This window comes from Hyaena hyaena, unplaced genomic scaffold, assembly GCF_003009895.1.
Source record: "Hyaena hyaena isolate Hyena2069 unplaced genomic scaffold, ASM300989v1 scaffold_4, whole genome shotgun sequence".
Classification (NCBI taxonomy): domain Eukaryota; kingdom Metazoa; phylum Chordata; class Mammalia; order Carnivora; family Hyaenidae; genus Hyaena; species Hyaena hyaena.
In genome coordinates, this window is record NW_024080636.1 from 8,390,071 (window position 1) to 8,408,714 (window position 18,644).

Consider the following 18,644-nt stretch of genomic DNA (forward strand, 5'->3'; position numbering starts at 1 on the left):
CCAGTGACACCCTCCCCCTCCCCAGCCAGAAATACCGTCCCCACCGCAGGCCACTCCTGCCCAGGAGGAAAATGCTCGGCGCTCGCACTTGACCCACAGGGAGCCTTTGGGACACCTTGTGCCTCGTTCGCTCATCCACTTCTCAGCAGGCGCCGGGTACTCACGGGGCGCCGCCCTGACCGGCGTCAGGCAGTAACGCGGACGCAGACCCCCGCCCTGCAGCTGGGGGCCAAGCCTGGGTCTGCGCCGGACGGAGGGGCTCATTGGGTCAGGAGTCTCAGCCCTGAAGCCCAGGCGAACGGGGACCATCGGCCGCCCTGCCAGGAGCTGAGTTTTGCGTGGGAGAGACAGACCACGAGATACATAAGCTACACGGGCGGCCCTGCGCCAGGCTGAGGCCGGGGAGGGGGCGGGGAAAGCAGACGGGAAGGGGGGCAGAGGGCGCCACGTGCCGTCGGGTGGTCCTGGTGACGTGCGAGCTGGGACCGCCGAGGTGAAGGGTCACGAGCTGCCTGCTCTCACAGGATCTGGCAGGTGACAGGTGGGGTCTGACAGGCAGGTGGGGTCCTAGGGTGTCGGGCACGGGCACCATGGGCATGAACAAAATGACCAGCGTTTGGGCCTCGGTGACTGGAGGCAGAGCCCCGCGTCGGGCTCTGTGCTGACTGCCGGCTCAGAGCCTGGAGCCTGTTTCAGTCTGTGACTCCCGCTCTCTCTGACCCTCCCCTGCTCACGCTGTCTCTCTCTCTCTCTCCTAGAAATAAATAAAAAAAAAAAAAGAAGAAGAAGAAGCACATGATCCTCTCAGTAGATGCAGAGAAAGCTTTCGACAAAATCCAGCATCCTTTCTTGATAAAAACCCTCAAGGAAGTAGAGAGAGAAGGATCACACCTCGAGATCAGAAAAGCCACATACACAGGACCCACCGCTAACATCATCCTCAATGGGGAAAAACAGAGCTTCCCCCTCAGGTCAGGAACAAGGCAGGGACGTCCACTCCCACCGCTGTTGTTCGCCACCGTGTCATCGGAAGCCACGTGGCCTCAGCCATCAGACAACAAACACAAAGGAACACGAGGCATCCGACTGGCCAGGAGCAAGTCAAGCTTTCACTCTTGCCAGACATGATATCCTATGTGGAAAACCCAGAAGACTCCACCAAAAAACTGCTAGAGCTGATCTGTGAATTCAGCAAAGCCGCGGGATATAAAAGTCACTGTCCTGGGTGCATCTGAGGCTCCGGATGGAGGAGCATTGAATGCTGTGCTGAGAAAATTGGTGCCAAGTCCCCGGAGGCCCGAACAGAACACAGAGAAGTAAGGGATCCGCGCTCGCTGCCGGCCTCTCTTCCAGCTGGGACATCGATCTCCTCCTGCCCGGAGCTCAGCCTGGAACCCTCCGTGCTGGCCCCGCGGCCCAGGCTCGCAGGCGGCAGATGCTGGCGCTTCTCGGCCCCCATAATCACGGAGCCGACGCCTGCCACCGTTCTCCGGAGAGCCTGACTGAGACAGGGGCGTTACAGCTGAACGTTCCCTTTAAGGCTGAAAACATCTGTTTCGGCAAATGGGAGTCACACGAGGGATTGGGTTTGAGGCACGGTAACCAGCCAGAGGCGCCTCTTCGTGGCTCAGCGGACGGGGGTCCGTGGCAAGGCACCCAGCGCAGGCTTGTGTGACGGCGCGCGTCCATTCCGGGAAGAGCCTCTGCAGGGAGTGAGCTGGCCTCCAGTGGGCGCAGGGCGGGCAGTCCCGTCGAAATTCGTGAGCTGTCAGCACACGTTAATTCCCTCAGGGACCGGGGGGCCTGGGCCCCGATCCTCGTGCATCTGGGGGCTTTGCCTTCAGGCAAGACATTCCGCCGACCTCCGCCCCCACGAGCACCCACCGAAGACAAGCCCAGAGTCCGTGCAGACACGGGGCGGGGGGCAGCAGACACGGCGGCTCCTCACGTGGCTCTGGGGAGCGAGGGAGCCACGGCCCAGGGTGTGTGCAGCCGAGGGTGAGCCCACGAGCAGGCTCAAAACACAAAACACAAAAACAATCTGAACAGATTAAAATCTGAAACAACAAAGAAACGAGCTGCGTTAGCCCCAGACTGAGGAGAATATTTCCGCATGCCTCTTAAATCAGGAACCAGGACGCCGTCGCAGAGACGGGTATTCATTTTCTTAATGTTTTATTTATTTCTAGGAGAGAGAGAGAGAGACAGCGTGAGCAGGGGAGGGCCAGAGAGAAAGAGGGAGTCACAGACTGAAACAGGCTCCAGGCTCTGAGCTGGCAGTCAGCACAGAGCCCGACGCGGGGCTCGAACCCACGAACCGCGGGATCATGACCCAAGCGAAAGTCGGACGCTTAACCGACTAAGCCACCCAGGCGCCCCAGAGACGGGTATATTTAAGAGATCTCTGGTGACGCAGGAAGAGCAGCATAACGTCAAAAGCCAAGCAAGACGGGGAGGAACTGCGAGGACGCGGCCGCCCGCCCGCCGCGTGCAGAGGGCCGACGCAACAGGAAAGCAGCTCTTCGAGGGACCCGAACAGCCAGCCGCGTGAAAAGACCCACTGGTGGCCACGGAAATGCAAGTCAGAGATGCCGAACGCCCCCTCCCACCACCACAAGAGCGTGTGCGCGAGGTGCGCGTGCAGGGACCTCTCCCTGGGCCGGCAGCTCTGTCCTTGAGGACCTGCTCGTCCTCTGGACGCGGTGACGGCTCGGGCCGTGGGCGTGGCTCAGAAAGGCCCGAGGCGCCGGGTGCGCGGTGCAGAGGCCGGGGGACAGACCGCAGCAGGTGAGGCGGGCCCACCAGGGTGGTGAGGAGCTGGGCCAGCCGCATGTCGCGTGAGCACAAGGGGACCGGGTCCTGCGGCCCGAACCGCCCGCGCCCCGCCTCCGATGCCCGGAGCAGAGGTGCGCCCGCGGGCGGGTGCGGTGGCAGCTCTGCGCACACGCCCTGGCCCGGCCCCGGCCGAGCGCCCCCCACGCCGGGCTTGGCTCCAGCATCTTGGGGATGGAGCTGAAGTCCGGCTCCGCTCAGGGAAGGAGGCGCTGAATCCAGGCCCAGTGTCTCGGCCACGGAGGCCCCTCCACGCAGGTGGGAACCGTGGGTCACAGCGGCTCACAAGGCCCTGCTTTGAATTCCTGATCCCGGCCCCAGACCCCACACTGCAGAGGAGAGTCCCGTGTCCCTGCAGACCCCAGGGCTGCGACGGGCGAGTCCCTCCGGAGAGGGGAACAGCGTCCAGGACCCGAGGTGCACGCACCGTTGTAGAACGATCGCATCCCCGGAACGCTCCGCGCCCCGCCCCCACCGCCTGCTCCTCCCCCTGCGCCGGGGCCCCAGGACGGACGGTGGACAAACGGACGACCACAAACAGCAGAGGAGAAGCCGTGCAGTCGCCAGACCGCAGCCCCCAGTCCAGGGCCTCGGCCGCTCGTGGGCTGAATTGAACGGAACTGGTCTCCTCAGAGCGGGTCCCCAGGGAGGCCTGGGTCTCTCGGGCGGGTGCTGGCGCTCGGGTGTGGCTCCTGGCAGCTGCGCTGCTGGCCCCGCTCTCCTCCTGGGCCTGCGGGGCTCGCGTACTCCTGTGAACGGTCTCGGCCCAGAGACAGGACCGGAGGGACGCGTCCCCGGTGCTGGAAGGCCGTTCCTGTGCGGAGGGCCCGCAGGTCCCGCCCCGGCCGCCGCTGCGCTTTCACAAGCAAGGCCGTGCGGGGCTCGCCGGCGCCCTTGGCCTGTGGCCTCCGCGGGGGCTGCGGCGGCGGCGACGGAGAATCGCTCTCCGGTCTGTAAAGTCCCGTCCACGAGGAACACAGCGGGCTCCCCGCGGGGTGGTTTATTCCCTCCTCTGCTTCTTTCCGTGAAAGTGGAGGTTCCGGGGATTCGCCGGCCACAGAACTCAGTAGCTCATTCACACCCACGTCGCCAACGCACGCAGCCAGCAAGGGCCCTGCCCTGCCCTGGGCTGTCACTCCGGGCCCCTCCCAGGCATGTCACGTCCGTGGACACAGCCGCCGTGAGAGGTGGGGGCTGCATGCCCACCCCCTCCCCAAACCAAGGCTCAGAGCGTCTACGAGTCCTGCCGGGGCCGCTCAGGGCGACTGTGGTCACAGGCAGAATACTTGTCCAGATACCTCTTACCACCAGCTTGAATGTCCTCTGTGCCCCGAGGAGCTGGCCTCCTGGCCGCCCAGCGGGGGGGGGCGCCTCACGCTCCATCCAGGGGTCCTGGTCTGCGGCCCCCGCTTTGCCCTTGGCAATTGCCCAGTTTTGTTCTCTTTAAAGTCAGCAAATCTGAACGCACCAGTGATTGCCGGCGGACTGTGAGGCTCAGTTCCCGGAGGCAGACGCTCCTCGGGCAGCGTGGGCAGGCCTCGCACCGGCCCCTGCAGACACGCACTACGGGGGCCTGGATTCCAGGGGAGAAGACCAGCCCCAGGCCCAGGAAGGCCCCGCAGGAGCAGGGCTGCCGGCCGGAGCTGGCTCAGCAGGGAGCCCCTGGCGTGGACGGACCGAGTCAGCAACTTACATCCCTCTGCCCTTCCCTCCACTAGTGACATTACACCCCCTGTGGGATCTGTCACCAACCTGCAAATGGAGACATGTTTCCATACTCCTGAATGCTCCCATACTCCCGAGTGCTCCCATACTCCCGAGTGCTCCCATACTCCCAAGGGTGCCCTATCCCTGTACTCCAGAGCCCTCTCCGTACTCCCAAGTGCCCCATATTCTCAAGTGCACCCTTCCCTTTGTAAAAACTACACGTTAAGCTTAACAACTGGGTGTTGCAGCTTCCTGAGGCTCTTTAACTTTGAGGGGAGCACGTTGGAAGGGCTTCTGGGGAGCACGTTGGAAGGGCTGCTGAAGGCACAGCCCAACCACGACTCAGGCCACCCCGGTGCCTGCAGATTCCCCAGTTACCGGCTGTGACACTGAGACAGCCCCGGCCAGGAGCTGAGACCCGGGAGCGAGAACCAGGAGCTGACCCCATGCACCTGAGGCCCAAGGAGCCGAGGCCTCTCCTGCACGGTGTCCCCGGCTCCCCCGCATTCAGGAAGGCGAGCGTTTCCCAGAGTGACAACAGCCGTACGCAGCCCGTCGCCCATGGGAATCCCACTCTTCCTGAGCTCCCGCGCTAACTCATGAAGGTCACAGTCTGTCAGAAAGGTTCCAGCTCCTCCACATCCCCTGAGAAAAGTAAACCACATGTGGCTGCACCGTTAGACCCTAGTGGGGCTTTCAGGAGATGTTTCTGGAAACTGGGCAGACAGATGGCATGCCCTCATCCTGGGAAGATAATGGTTTGTTTTACAAATGTGCTCAGGCCAGGGGCCGAGGGGGCGAGAGCGGTGTGCACACAAGGCACGTGGGAAAGACAGATTAGGAGCCACTGGACGCCCGTCCTGTCATTTCAAACAAACACCCTTCCCACGAGCAGTGGTTTATTCTGTGGGTGTAGACGCAAAGCAAGGACCCACCTTGGACCCAGGGTACACATCCTCGCAGCGGCAGCACCTGACGACTGGCAGCGTGCCCAGGACCAGGGAAGGCAGTGGGGGGCCCTTCCCTGGCGTGCTCAGGAGGGCTGTGCGCGCCGGCCCCGCTCCTGTGGCCGAGCAAGAAAGCTGGGGTCTCCCTGCCCGGGGGTCCACCTGCCAGGCGATGGTCCCCAGCGGGGCGTGGCTGGTGTGGGGCTGACTGCTCTCTCGCTGGCGGCATCAATCAATATCAATCACCGATCAATCCAAATGTACAATTTTCCCTTTAAATACATAAACCTGTAAAATGTATAAAGATAAATTTATTTATCCCTTTATAATACATGTACACATGAATGCATGTGCACACGTGTGCAGCCATGTAGTGATGTACACATCACTGTACACATGTGCGTGCACCGTGTGTGCATCTGCTGTGTGTGCACTGTGTTTGCACTGTATTGTGCTCTGTGTGTGTCCACGGTGTGTGTGCGCACTGTGTGCACTATGTGTGTGTGTGCTGTGTGTGTGCATGTGTGTGCGTTGTGTGTGCTATGTGTGTGGGCATGTGTATGCCCTGTGTGTGTGCGCTGTGTGTGTACTGTGTGTGTGCTGTGTGCACCGTGTGTGCATGAGCTGTGTGTACTGTGGGCACTGTGTGCGCTATGTGTGTGCATGCTGTGTGTGTGCATGTGTGTGCGTTGTGTGTGCTATGTGTGTGGGCATGTGTATGCCATGTGTGTGTGCCCTGTGTACTGTGTGTGTGCTGTGTGCACTGTGTGTGCATGAGCTGTGTGTACTGTGTGCACTGTGTGCGCTGTGTGTGTACTCTGTGCAGTGTGTGTGTGCACACGTGCACTGTGTGTGCATGTCTGTACACACTGTGTGTGTATATGTGTGTGTGCATTGTGTGTGGGCATGTGTATGTCCTTTATGTGTCCTGTATTGTGCTGTGTGTGCTGTGTGTGCACTGCGTGTGTGCACTGTGTGTGCTGTGTGTCTGCACACGGCACACATTTGTCAATCCCTTCTCATGAGTTCCAGATCATCTGAATCTCACCTTATTGAGGTGAATTGATTAAAAAATAAAATTCACCCGTTTTAAGAGTAGACTTTCATGGGTTTGCCGCATGTGCCACACCTACCTGGCACATCCTGAGCCCATCCTGTCACACTTACGCCGCCCACCGCGGGCTGGCTCTGCACTGTCGTGGGATTTTAGGACAAACAGATTCACGGGACGTCCTCGGTGTCCCTCGCTTGGCGTGTTCGCAGGGTGACGGCGGCCCTGGTGTCCTGGACGCCCGCTGCTCCTCGTTCCGAGTGGCTCTCTGTCGGGCGCCCACACTCCACGCTCAGAACAGAAACACACTGCGCCCAGCCGCGGCCTCGCGACGGGGCTCACGAGCGCCTGAGCGTGGGCCGAGCCTTGTGGGCCGTGGGTCCCCTCTCTTCGCCTGCACACTAGCAGCTGCCACGGCCTCTTGTGAAGCGTCTGTTCCAGGGTCTCCATCTTTCCCTTCAAATCGCGATGTTAGAGTTGCACCAGCCCTTCCTGTCCTGGTCAAAGTCTTTCCTGAGACGTGACGGAGCTTTTGCTGGTGCTTGGCGGCTTGCTTCGTCCTTTTCTTGACTGTAACTCTTTTTTTTTTTTTTTTTTTAATTTTGAGAGAGAGCGCAAACGGGGGAGGGGCAGAGACAGAGCGAGAACCCCAAGCAGTCTCCACGCTGTCAGCACAGAGCCCGACTCGGGGCTCAAACTCACGAAACTATGAGATCGTGACCTCAGCCGAAACCAAGAGTCGGACAGTTAACTGACTGAGGCGCCCTTTGATGGTAACTCTCAAATAGGGAATGTTTTTAATTTAGATCAAGTGCAATCCATTGATTTTTTTTTTCTTTCATGGCTGATGTGTTTCTGTCTGTGTGAGAAATGTCTGCCCCCCACCCTGGGTCACAAAGGCCACGTTTATGAGGTTTCCTCCAAGGATTCCAGTTTCACCCTTCCCACCGGGGTCTACGGCCAGTTCTCCGCCAAAGCTTGCCCACGGGGTGGCGTGAGGGCCCGGCTGCGCCCACGCCTGGGCTCGCTCTTAGGCTCCACCCGTCGTCACCTCCTCTGCTTCCGCTGATACTCACGGCCTTGTCCGCTGGGACTTCAGCCTGAAATCGGGTAACGCAAATCCTCCTTGTTTCTTGTTTCAAAATTGTTTTGGGCCTTTCAATCCTTTGCATTTCGTCAGAAATTTAGGGGTCAGCCTGTCCGCTCCACAAAACGTGGTCTGGGATATTCCGTGGGATCACGCGGACTCTGCAGGCCAGCCGGGGAGACGTGGACATCTGTCTCCAGCCCACGAGCATGGGCTGTCCTGACGCAGGTGCAATCGCTCTCTGCCTTCTCTCTGTCGGTGTGTCTGCCGTGTACACTCTGCACTCACTCGTGCTTCAGATGCTGTTATTCGAGGTTCTGTAGCAGTTTGAGCTTGTTAATGTCATCTTTCCTGACGGACCATGACTCGCACAACGACGGCCTGTCTGCATCACAGGGGATTGCGCCGAATTCCTCCCCACGGAACACGCAGCGAGCAGGTGTGGGGTCAGAGCACCACTGGACCCACTCTGGACCACGGTGGCCAGGCCCCCCTCGCGGCCCGGCACCTCCACCGAGCTCTGCCCGCCAGCTCTGTCCACTGCATCCACCGCACCCGCCAGCCCAGCCCCGGGCCCCGCGTCCTACCCCCACCCACGTGGACCAGAGTGTGCACTGGACACCATTCACGGCCCAGCCCTCTCACCTTCCCTGGACCCTGGACTAACCAGGTGCATTGCAAGTTTTTCTTGACCTTGTCGCACTAGCTCAGAATTTTACATATTTATGGGCACCTGGGGGGCTCAGTCAGTTGAGCATCCAGCTTCGGCTCAGGACATGATCTCACGGTTTGTGTGTTCAAGCCCCGCGTCGGGCTCTGTGCTGACAGCTCAGAGCCTGGAGCTGCTTCAGATTCTGTGTCTCCCTCTCTCTCTTCCCCTCCCCCACTCACGCACTCACGGTCTCTCATAAATGAATAAGCATTTTTATTTAAAAAAATAATTTTATACATTTAATAATCCTGCTGTTGACTAAAACCGCATAATCCTGGGAGGCTCGGGCATCAGCGGCAGCGCGGCACCCACAATGACTGGGGGGAGGGACTGAGATCACGTCACAGTTTGCATCTCAGTTATGCTACCGTTCGGCCACACGCGGCTGCCCTACTTGCCACCCGGCTCCGGCGGTTTCCAGGGTGGCGTCCGCCAGCCCCCCCTTCGTAGCCAGAAGCGGCCGTGGAAGCAGCCGTCTGCCCTCCAGAGCCGGGCGAACCTCCGCTCCGCTGGAGGTGGGCGGGGGGCTGCCTCAGCGAAGGGCCTCCTGGGTGGGCACGCTCTCCCCACAACGCCGGGTCTCCCCACGACGCGGGAGCACCCCGAGTGTAGAGCAACCATGTGCCCATGCCGGGCACCGAGAAGCTAGCAGCCGGCCGGCTCCGGGGCCCCACGGATGGGCCACCTGAGCCTCTGTCACCGCCTGGCTGACCCAGAGGCGCAAGGCTCCAGGGAGCCGATCGCACTCAGTAAATTAATTCGGCTTTTCCCAGAGGCTTCCGCGGGGCACTGACCAGGCCTGCCTTCGGGCGCCGCCGCGTCTCCCGGGGCCCAGGGTTGCCAAGGGCTCACGGGCCCAACCCTCCTGTTCTTCAAAAGCCAAACTTGCCAACACACAGCAGTTGAATGTCTCCGTGTTTTGTTCTAATTGGAAGATAATAGAAGAATCAGAGATTCCTCTCTATTTGTGGCATCAATAATTTAACACGAAAGATAAGAAAACAAGCGAATTCGCCATCGGCACATGCAGGTCTGGCTACAAGTTATTAGTCATGAAAACGAAAGCAGCTTTTAATTAGGAATCCACGACTCTGTTTTAAGGACGGGGTGGGTGTGGGACACGACCCTTGTGCTCTCCACAAACAGCCTTACGAAGACACAACTTCGGCAGGAAATGCTTCAAAAAAGTTAACAGAACTGTCTCTGGACAGTGGTTGATTTTTAATTTTCTTCTTAGTGTCCTTCAGTGTTTCCAGCCCCTCAGTAATGAGCTTTTTTTTTTTTTTTCAGTTTTACAACAAAAGCATGTTTTAAAATCAGGGACAAGTCAGAGTTGAGGTCTATCAGTTAAAAATATCCTGAGCCCCATGACACTGCTCGCCTCCTGGCCAGCACTTGGCCGGCAGAACATTCGAAAGAGAAGGGTCCCCAGGTCGGGGTCCCATGTGCTCCTGCTGGATTTCAGCGCACAAGGACTGAGCTCCCGCACAACTCAGAAGGCGCTGCTCTGGCCCCACCGGACCCGGGGACTCAGCTGCCCCTCCAGGACTTGGAAGCCCACTGGGAAGTGCAGGGAGGGGAGGGGATGGGCACCGCCGCGCTCCGAGCGCCCCCGTCCCCCTCCCCAAATGCACGTGTTGAACCCTGCCCCCCTCCATGGCACTGGTGTTCGAGGCCCCGAAACCATCAGCCCACTTCCGCCTCGGGAGGACACGGCGAGGAGGCGGCCTCACCAGACAGCGGGGCCGTGGCGCCCTGGCCCTGGACCCCCTGCCTCCAGAAGCTGGGAGTGAACTTGTCTGTTCATGAGCCCCTGTCCACGGTGTCTTTGCACAGATGTCCCCATGGGCTGAGACACGTGAGAACCGCTTTCCAAGTGCCCTTGACCGCCCACGCTCTGGCCACGAATGGAACCAGGCTGTCGGGCTGTTTGTGCAGAGACCCTATGGCCTCCCCGCGCTGCCAACCACCCCCCCACCAGCACTCAGAGCCACGCGGCTGCCACCTCCGAAGATCCATGGTGACATGGATTTGCTCAGCAGAAGTGACCTCCTCAATAGATATCTCTTCCAGAACCTTCCACTGTTCCCATTAACTCTGGAGGAGAGTCCCCTCCCATTTTCAAGGGTTCTTTATGTAAACAAAGTGGTTAATTAGACAGTTCGTTGTGCTATTTAAAATGCATTCTGCTTTAAAAGAACAAGTAGTCACAATTAAAAACCACAGCATTTTTAATACCAACTAATTCTTCCATCAAATTCTTAGAAAAATGAGTTCACATGAGTTATTAATGAGCCTGCTCTAATTTCATTCCTAAGTAGGTAAATGCATCTCCGTCCACACCGACGGGTGGGAGGGGCTGCAAGGCAGGAGCCGCTCCACGTGGGAGAAAAATCAGGCACAACAGTGACATCGACGGCTCCCGGCGACCTGGGACTTGGGAGAAGGTGAGGTCAGAGCTTCCCCGACGGGCAGCGTCCTGTCCTGGGAAACACCCCGGCTCAGGGCCCAAACCACAGCTCGCTCTGGAAGGAGAAAGAAGGACACTTCTCTGAAGCACTTGACTCGTGGTGGCCGGGGCGGGGGGCAGGGGGGTAAAGGGGGCGCAGCAGCCCTTGAACCCTGCAGGCCATGGCCAGGCCGCGGCGCAGGGATGGGGATGGGCACACACAGGAGAGGCCGCCAGCCCCAGACTCCCGAGACCCTGTGGGCCAGCGGCCCCCGTGAAGACGGCTCTGGTGACGTGGCACCAGGGCAGGTACGCAGGTGCTGCCACCCAGCCTGCCCAGGGGAGGGTGAGGCCCCGGGGGACCAGGCTCAGCGGAACGGAGCAGCCGCCTCTGGGTCTGAAAACGTGGGCTGGGAGAAGTGGCGCTGCTGGGAGCCCACCACCCGCCGACCGTGTTCCCAGGAAGGCCCGGAGGACACCGCGGTGACCACCATGAAGTGAAGGTGGCCGGGTGCTGTGACCGAGTCAGGATCCCTGACAGCGGCTGTGGGTGCCGATAAGATCAGCGGAAGGACGGGGCCACCACGGGCCAGACAGCATCGGGAGGGGCAGCCACCCCCCATCCGACACCCCCCAGATGCCCTTGAACCTGCAGCCCTGAGGCAGAGGGCGGGGCCGACCACAGGGTGTCAAAAGAAGGCCGAGGGCGAGGCTGGGAGGCCAAGGGCCCTGCCCCGGAGGGGTCACCGCCCCAGGGGACGTCCGGACGCCGACCTGGGGAGGAACAGCACCCAAGAGACAAACAGGCTCCTGAAAGGTGGCCGTGTGCGCTCCAGGCACGTTGCCCGTGGAGCCCGGGGTGCCCACCCGGACCCCGTTCCCGCCCAGACGGGGCGCTGAGGGCAGCACGTGGCTGCAGCGTGGACGGCTCCTGCGCCCCGTCCCCACACGTCCACGGGGCCTCCCTTTTGCTGGCCGCACCCCACACTGGTTCCTGACCTGCGGGGAAGACAGGGTAGAACATTCCAGGACTCGTCTCCCTCACCCAGGTGAGAGGGAGACAGAGACACACAGACACAGAGCCGGAGAGACAGACCAAAAGCGGTGCCAGGTCCCAGGGGCGGCAGAGGGGCCCCCACCTGAGTGGACCTGAGGGCCCTCCAGGCCGTGCCTGTGAGCGCAGGTGCGAGGACCCGGCCCTGCGCCACCTCTGAGGGGCCGTCCCAGCTCAGAGCCTGGCGCACCGTGACCCCCCTCTGCCCCAGGCCCGGTGCGCGTGTCCCTCAGAGCGACTCCCGGAGCCCCGGCCCTGGACCTCCATACCCCACGTCCGCATAACTCGGGACAACTTTTAGTGACCCTGTCACACGCCTCAAACCAGTCACCAGAGGCAAACTGCCTCCCGCCCTCATAAAACCTGCCCGTACGGCGGGCTCCTGGCCGGCCCCCGGGCCCCCAGCCAGCCCGCCTGCGCCTGGTAACACTGTCCCCGCGGCGCCTTGCACAGGGGCCCACCGATGCCCCCGGCCTCCTCCCCGAGCGCCTCACCTGCCGGGACCTGCACCAAGCGGCCGCTGCCAACGCCTGGGGCCCTTCCAAGAGCCCCGGGGGTCCAAGCCTCCCGCGGCAGCCCCGACACTGAGAAGCACCTCCTGCCTGCGTCCGTGCGCCCGGCGTGCCCACCGGCCCTCTTCCCAAAGCCCTGGCCTCTCCTCTGGCTTTCCGCTCTTCTCCATGCCTCGCTCACCCGGCCTCGCTCCCCTGGGCTCTTCCCAGCCTCTCCCCCGGCCCCCCATCTGGTCACTGGCCTGTGGGAGGGCGGCCCGGCCTGTGCTGTGGGAGCTTCTCTTCCGGCCCATGTCCAGCCAGGCCCTGCTTCCCAAGCACAGAGGACATGCCCAGCATGTTTGTGGACTAAACGCAGGGTCACCAGCAAGCACCGGGGTCCCCGCGGCCCCTCCTGCCCCAGAGTCACTGTGTGGGAGGCGGGCAGGCAGAGTCAGCAGCCCCGTCCACACTGCAGCCTCAGCCAACCCTGCGGGACACGTGGCGGCCTCTCTCGAGATGAGTCACAGAGAAGTGAGGCGGCTGGGCCTGCGGGAGCGGGAGGCCACCCTGATCGGGCGAGCGTGCAGCTCACCGCCTCGGATGCCCCTCTGTGGTCCGCAGCTGCCTCAGGCCACACTCAGCCTGGCCGAGAGGCGACCGCGCGCGGACCTGCTCCCCGGCACCCGCTGCGGGGTCTGTCCAGCGCCCGTCCCTGGCAGTGGCACACAGGGGCTCCAAGTGGAAGCCAGTGGCCAGGTCCTGGGCACCGAGCTCACGCCCGACCCCCCCGACCAAGCCCCCACTTCCCTCCCAACCGCTGCCAGCCCTGCTCCTTGCAGAGGAAATGCCGTCCAGGAGAACATCCACCTGCACCGATTCTGCCTGCAGCGTGGCTCCTGCACCTGTGTCAATAGCCACATGTGGCGGCCGCCTCTGGGGAAGACAGAGGGTAAGACCCAGGGTCTCCCACTGTGACCGCGTGTACCCAGGGAAGGCGGATGAGCCCTGCGTACCATCAGGGTGTGGGAGGAGCGGCCAAGCACATGCGGGCCACGGGTAACCCAGGGCGGTCTGGCTGGTTCTGCCCGGAGGTCGGAGGAGGACCCGATCCTCCAGAGCGTGCAGCCTGACAGGTGATGTGACAGGTGATGGTGACCGTCCCTAGCTAGGCAGACCCTGACCTCGCTCCACCCCAGGTCAGGCTCTACATCGACCAGGGCCCCGGCCTGGGCAGAAAGAAGCTCCAGCCGGGGATCTTCTCCCTGACGGTGGAACCACAGCTTCACTCCCCCCCCCGCCACCCCTCCCCCTGCAGCACAGTGGTCTACACTCCGGGACCTCAGCTCCTCCCCCTGGGACCCCTCCTGCGGCACCTGGGGAGCTGCCTCGGGGGCAGTGCCGAGGGCGAGGTCTTCCCGCCGATCCACTGAGCACCGCCTGGCACCCCAGCGTCTCTGGGCAGTGAGAAAGCAGGGCGTGGGGTAGGTGTGCAAGGGGCAAAGCCACGCCCTCCCCTCCCACTGCACCCGGCCCCCTGCCTGGGCACAGCACCCCCTGGGATCCCGGTCAGGTCGCAGGCTGAGCACCCCCCTCAGCAGGCCCCACAGGAGACCCCAGGACCCAGGCACAGGGCTCCTGCACAGAAACCGGAATGCAGCGGGAAGAACTGCATGTCTCAGACCCGAGTTAAGAAAAGGAAACGTGTTAGAGAATGAACGTTTGAGGGTAAAGTAAAGCTTCCCTCTTTCCTGTCCTTCACTGAGCTAACAGATGCACAACAGTGTTCACAAGCCAATCCATACGAGCACATTAACAAAATGAGGAATGAAAATCAGAGAACCATCTCAAAAGATGCAGAAAAAGCATTTGACAAGACTCAACATCCAGTTATGATTAAAAACTCTCAACAAAGTGAGTATAGAGGGAATGTGCCTCAACACAGTAAAGGCCACACAGGACAGGCCCACGGCTCGCAGCACACTCAACGGAAACGCTGGAAGCTTTTAGTCTAAGACCAGGCACCAGACAAGGACGTCTAGTCACCACCTGTGTCCAGCACAGCCCGGGAGTCCCAGCCACAGCAACCAGACGAGAAAGAGAAGTAAGAAACACCCACACGGATAACTGTCAGTATTTGCAGATACAGAAAACCCTAAAGAGTCCACCGAAGAGGGGCGCCTGGGTGGGCCAGTCGGTTGAGCGTCCGACTTCGGTGCAGATCATGATCTCACAGTCTGCGGGTTCGAGCCCCGAGTCAGGCTCTGTGCTGACAGCTCGGCGTCTGGAGCCTCTTCAGAGTCTGTGTCTCCCTCTCTCTCTGCCCCTCCCCTGCTCGTGCTCACTGTCTGTCGGTCTCTCTCCCTCTCTCTCTCTCCCCCTCTCAAAAATAAACCAGTAAAAGAAGAGACAAGAAAACAAAAGAAATGACTTAAAAAAAAAAGGCTTCACCTAACAACTGCTAGAACAGATACACTAATTCAGTAAAGTCATAGCACACAAAATCAACAGACAGAAATCTGTTGCATTTCTATGCACTAACAATGAACCATCAGGATGAGAAATTAAGAAAGCAATTTCATTTACAATTGTATCAGAAAGATTTAAACATCTAGGAATAAATTTAACCAAGGAGGTGGAAAACCAGTGCACTGAAAACTAGAAGACACTGATGAAGGAAATTTTAAGATACAAAAAAATGGGAAGATATCCCATGCTCATGGAAGAATGCATCGTGTCAGGGGCGCCTGAGTGGCTCAGTCGGTTAAGCGTCCAGGTTTGGCTCAGGTCATGATCCCCCAGTTTATGGGTTCAAGCCCCACATCGGGCTCTGTGCTGACAGCTCAGAGCCTGGAGCCTGTCTTCAGATTCTGTGCCTCCTTCTCTTTCTGTCCCTCTCCTGCTCACGCTGTCTCTCACTCTCTAAAAAATAAATAAAACATTAAAAAAAACTTTTTAAAAAGAATGCATTGTGTTAAAATGTCCATAAAGCACCCTACAGATTCAACGTGATCTTTATCAAAATTCCAATGGCATTTTTCACAGAAAGATAACAAGTAATTCTAAAATTTATATGAAACTACAAAAGACTCCAAATAGCCAAACAAATCTTGAGAAAGAACAAAGTTGGAAGTACCATGCTCTCTGATTTCAAACCATATTATAAATTATAGTAATCAAAATTTGTGGGATTAGCACAAAACAGACACATGGATCAATGGAACAGAATAGAAAGCCCAGAAATAACCACATGCACGTATGGTCGATTAATTTATAATAAAGGGGGTAAGAACATACAGCAGGGAAAAGAGAGTCTTTTCAACACATGGTGTTGGGGTAGCTGGGAAGCCACCTCCAGACGACTTTCTCACACCATACACAAAAATTAACCCAAAATGGATTCACAGCTGTAATGTAAGACCTGGAACCATAAAAATCCTAGAGGAAAACCCAGGCAGTGAGCTCTGTGACATTGACCTTGGTGATGATTTTTTGGATCTGACTTCAAAAGCGAAGACACCAGGGTAAAAACAAGTGGGACCACATCAAACTAAAAAGGTTCTGCACAGCAAAGGAAACCATCGGCAAAATGGAAAGGCCGCCTATATAATGGAAGGAAATATTTTAAACAATACACCTGATAAGGGACTAATGTCCAAAATATATAAAGAACTCTTATAACTCAAAAGCCAAAAAACACACAATCTGATTTAAAAGTAGGCAGAAGACGTGAACAGACATTTCTCCAAAGATGGTCAGATGGTCAACAGACCCATGAAAAGATGCTCAACACCACTCATCATCAGGGAAATACAAATCAAAACCACAACTCACCTCACCCCTGTCAGAATGGCTAGTGTCAAAAAGATAAGAAACTAATGTGTTATATGTCGATTATATCTGGTAAATGAAATGGTAGCAACGATGTATTTGGTGATTAGAGCTTACAGATGAGGGAGGCGCCAGGAGGGGAGTGTCCCGCTATGAGGCACTTGCACTGCCCCTGCAGCAGGAAGATGCTATTTAAAGTGCATTTGCATTAGTTATGAATGGATATTGCAAACTCCAGAGCAACCACTAAAAAGTTAAAAAAACAAAAAACCAGAAGAGATGTGACAAACGTGCTGAGAGAGAAGGGAAAACGGAAGCACGCAAACGCTCGGTTTTAAAAGCAAAGAAGGTGGAAAAAGAGCAGACGACCAAAAAAGACACAAAGAGTGAGGAGCAATGAATGTCACACAGGAATGAATGTGGAGGATGCTAATCCAACTGTATCAGCTGTCACTGAATTTGTTTTAAGTTTATTTTTCTTGAGAGAGAGAGCATGCGAGAGTGGGAGAGGGGCAGAGGGAGAGAGGGAGAGAGAATCCCAATCTTACAGCACAGAGCCTGATGTGGGGCTCGATCCCACGAGCTGTGACATCATCACCTGAGCCGAGGCCAAGAGCCAGACTCTGAACCCACCGAGCCCCCCAGGCGCCCCACAGTCACTCTGAATGTGAGTGGTATGAAGACAGAGACTGTCAGAGCGGATGAAAACACAAGACCCAACTACATATCGCATACAAGCCACTCACGTCACACAGGGGGGAGCAGACGGATTAGGGTAAAGGGGTGGAAGGCGCGCTCGCTGCACTAACGCTAACCGAGAAAACCCGGAGCCGTTTCATACATGCCCCAGAGCAGCTTCCAGGGCAAGGGAAGTCCTCACGATGGAGACGGGCGTTTTGTGATGCTGACGGGATCCACGGCGACCTAACAACCCTTAGTGTGCACCTGGCATCGAGCCCCACAACTCCCAACCCCCCCCATCAGGTCGCCCCCTCCCTCAGCCCTGCCGTCTACACCGCAGACACGCTGTCCTGAGATGCGGGAGCTCCCCCGCCCAGCCCAGCTTTGCTCCCATCGCCTCCCAGGTCCTGCCCGACCGCCCCCCATGGCTCCTGCCCCTCCCCCCAGCCCCTCGCCATCCTGAGTCCACACCAGACGGCAGCGGTCACAGGTGAAGGCCTCTAGCGGCCCAGGTGACAGAAGCCAGCAGGGGCTGGAGATCTCTCCCAGAAAGGACACAGCGAGAGAGGTCGGCCAGGGCTGCTGCCCTGGGGACCCCCACCCCCGGGCTGGGGTGAGGGCCCTCCAGAGGAGGGGTCCCTGATGAGCTCCCCCGCCCCAGCACAGGAGCGCAGGGCCCCCCCCACCTGTGGCTCCGGCAGGTGCGAGTGCGACCAGCATCAGGACTTGGGGCAGCAGCCCTTGAAGGCACCCCGATGAGCCGCCAGGGGGCAGAGCCCAGCAGGACCCCCAGCGGTGCTCACACTGTTGAGGCTGCATCCCTGAGGCTGGGCCCCCACATCTGGGGGCCCCGCCTACTTCAGGGTGTGCTGCCCTGTACCCCGGGGCTGGATGGAGGCCACACCTGGCCCCACCCCGACCTGCAGGACGGCGGCCTCCGGGCCCCGGGTGACCCTGCGGCAGCCCGGGCGTGGAGCAGGGAGGGCAGAGGCTCACCTGAGCGGAACGGGGTCAGGGATTTGTCCCCTGAAGCACGGGGACCACTCGTGTTCTCTTCCAGGGACTCGAAAGGCGCACGCTTGCCGACTCCGGGTCTCTGAGGAAAGAGCCGAACTGACCTGATTAGAACCCCCAACCCCACGTATGCGTGGCCTCCAACTCACGGTCACCGGGAAGTAAGCAAGCGGGACACTCACACATGGGGGCCTTGCAGAGACGAGCCCCCGCGAAGATCCGGAGACTTGCGCCAACTGTTCATACAGGTAGCAGGAAGGTGAGTTTCAATTTGGTGCCTGAACTTCGGCAAAGACTCCTTTTCAAATTTCTGTTGTGGAAACAGGGGCAATTGTGAAGCGACACTCAGGAGGGAAGGGGCAGGGAGGGGACAGACAGGGAGGGGAGGGGACAGGCAGGGGAGGGGACATGCAGGGAGGAGAGGGGACGAGCAGGGGACGGAGGAGAGGGGCGGGAAGGGAATTGCCACCCTCACATCTGCAGCCCTGCAGAAAGCCCCAGAAGGGCCCGTGCTGGGGACAACGCACAGGGCCAAGGTCATGGACGCGAGGCTCTGGACACTGCGGTTAGAGGACCAGCATCAAATTCACGGTGTCTGCAGATGCGCGAGAAGGTGAAGACGGGACCCCAGGAAGCTCACTCACTGTGCCATTTTGGGGCCATGTCTGGGGGCCCGACAAACAGCACAGATACAAGCTCCTTCCCAGAAGAGACGCAGCAGTATGTTAGCCCAACCCCCACTTCGCCCCAGAGCCCCCCAATCCCCAGGGGAGGAACGAGTGAGGGCC

At 59.1% G+C, this 18,644-nt stretch overlaps 1 long non-coding RNA gene across 1 annotated transcript; it reads right to left on the bottom strand.

The window, feature by feature from the left end:
* Window positions 1-10,549: 10,549 nt before the first annotated feature.
* On the bottom strand, window positions 10,550-18,242 carry LOC120233805. Its single transcript, XR_005528922.1, has 4 exons — window positions 18,039-18,242; window positions 17,839-17,938; window positions 11,435-11,559; window positions 10,550-10,861 (listed from the first exon to the last, which is right to left on the bottom strand). It is a non-coding gene; the product is annotated as an uncharacterized LOC120233805 (long non-coding RNA).
* Between the last annotated feature and the right edge of the window lie 402 nt (window positions 18,243-18,644).